A 2,045-nucleotide genomic window follows, 5' to 3' on the forward strand; every position below is an offset into this window, starting at 1 on the left:
TTTCTGGCGTTAAACGCCAGGCTGGTGCCCATTCCTGGCGTTTAACGCCAGGTTCTTGCCCTTTTTCTGGCGTTTAACGCCAGTCTGGTGCCCCTTTCTGGCGTTAAACGCCCAATGGTGCCAGACTGGGCGTTAAACGCCCAACTGCTAGCCTCACTGGCGTTTAAACGCCAGTGGGTTCTTCCTCCAGGGTGTGCTGTTTTTCTTCCTGTTTTTCATTCTGTTTTTGCTTTTTCAATTGATTTTGTGACTTCTTATGATCATCAACCTACAAAAACATAAAATAACAAAGAAAATATATAATATAATCATTGGGTTGCCTCCCAACAAGCGCTTCTTTAATGTCAGTAGCTTGACAGAGGGCTCTCATGGAGCCTCACAGATACTCAGAGCAATGTTGGAACCTCTCAACACCAAACTTAGAGTTGAATGTGGGGGTTCAACACCAACTTAGAGTTTGGTTGTGGCCTCCCAACACCAAACTTAGAGTTTGACTGTGGGGGCTCTGTTTGACTCTGATTTGAGAGAAGCTCTTCATGCTTCCTCTCCATGGTGACAGAGGGATATCCTTGAGCCTTAAACACATAGGATTCATCATTCACTTGAATGTTAGTTCACCTCCATCAACACAATCACAGCCTTTGCCGTGGCTAGGAAGGGTCTGCCAAGGATGATGGATTCATCCATGCACTTCCCAGTCTCTAGACTATGAAATCAGTAGGGATGTAATGGTCTTCAATCTTCACCAATACATCCTCTACAAGTCCATGAGCTTGTTTTCTTGAGTTGTCTGCCATCTCTAGTGAGATTCTTGCAGCTTGTACCTCAAAGATCCCTAGCTTCTCCATTACAGAGAGAGGCATGAGGTTTACACTTGACCCTAATCACACACGCCTTCTTGAAGGTCATGGTGCCTATGTGCAAGGTATTGAAAACTTCCAGGATCTTGTTTCTTTTGAGGTAATTCTGCCTAGACAATCATCCGTTCTTTGGTGAGCAAAGGAGGTTCATTCTCCCAAGTCTCATTTCCAAATAACTTGTCATTTAGCTTTATGATTGCTCCAAGATATTAGCAACTTGCTCTTCAGTGACATACTCATCCTCTTCAGAGGAAGAATACTCATCAGAGTTCATGAAAGGCAGAAGTAAGTCCAATGGAATCTCTATGGTCTCATTTTGAGCCTTAGATTCCCATGGTTCCTCATTAGGGAACCCATTGGAGGTCAGTGCACGCCCTTGAGGTCTTCCTCAGTGGCGTTCACTTCCTTTCTTCCCTCTCTAGATTCGGCCATGGTTATGGCTTTGCACTCTCCTTTTGATTTTCTTCTGTATTGCTTGGGAGAGTACTAGGAGGGAGTTCAGTAACTTTCTTGCTCAGCTGGTCCCACTTGTGCCTCCAAATTCCTGATGGAGACCTTGTTTCAGTCATGAAACTTTGAGTGGTTTTAATTAGATCAGAGACCATGGTTGCTAAGTCAGAGGGGTTTCTGCTTAGAATTCTCTGTCTTTGCTGAGAAGATGATGGAAAAGGCTTGCCATTGCTAAACCCTGTTTCTTCACCATTATTGTTGAAACCTTGTTGAGGTCTCTCTTGATTCTTCCATGAGAAATTGGGTGATTTCTCCATGAAGAATTATAGGGTTTTCCATAGGTTCTCCTAGGTAATTCACCTCTTCCATTGAAGGTTCTCAGGATCATAGGCTTCTTCTTCAGATGAAGCATCCTTATACTGCTTGGTGCATTTTGCATTCCAGACAGACTTGAGAAATCAAATTGACTTGTTGAGTCAATATCTTGTTCTGAGCCAAAATGGCATTCAGAGCATCAATCTCAAAAACTCCTTTCTTCTGACTTGTCCCATTGTTCACAGGATTCCTTTCAGAAGTGTACATGAATTGGTTATTTGCAACCATTTCAATGAGCTCTTGAGCCTCTGTAGGCATCTTCTTCAGATGAAGAGATCCTCCAGCAGAGCTATCCAAAGACATCTTGGATAGTTCAGAGAGACCATCATAGAAATACCTATGATGCTCCATTCAGAAAGC

Source organism: Arachis stenosperma, chromosome 1 (assembly GCF_014773155.1).
Source record: "Arachis stenosperma cultivar V10309 chromosome 1, arast.V10309.gnm1.PFL2, whole genome shotgun sequence".
NCBI lineage: Eukaryota > Viridiplantae > Streptophyta > Magnoliopsida > Fabales > Fabaceae > Arachis > Arachis stenosperma.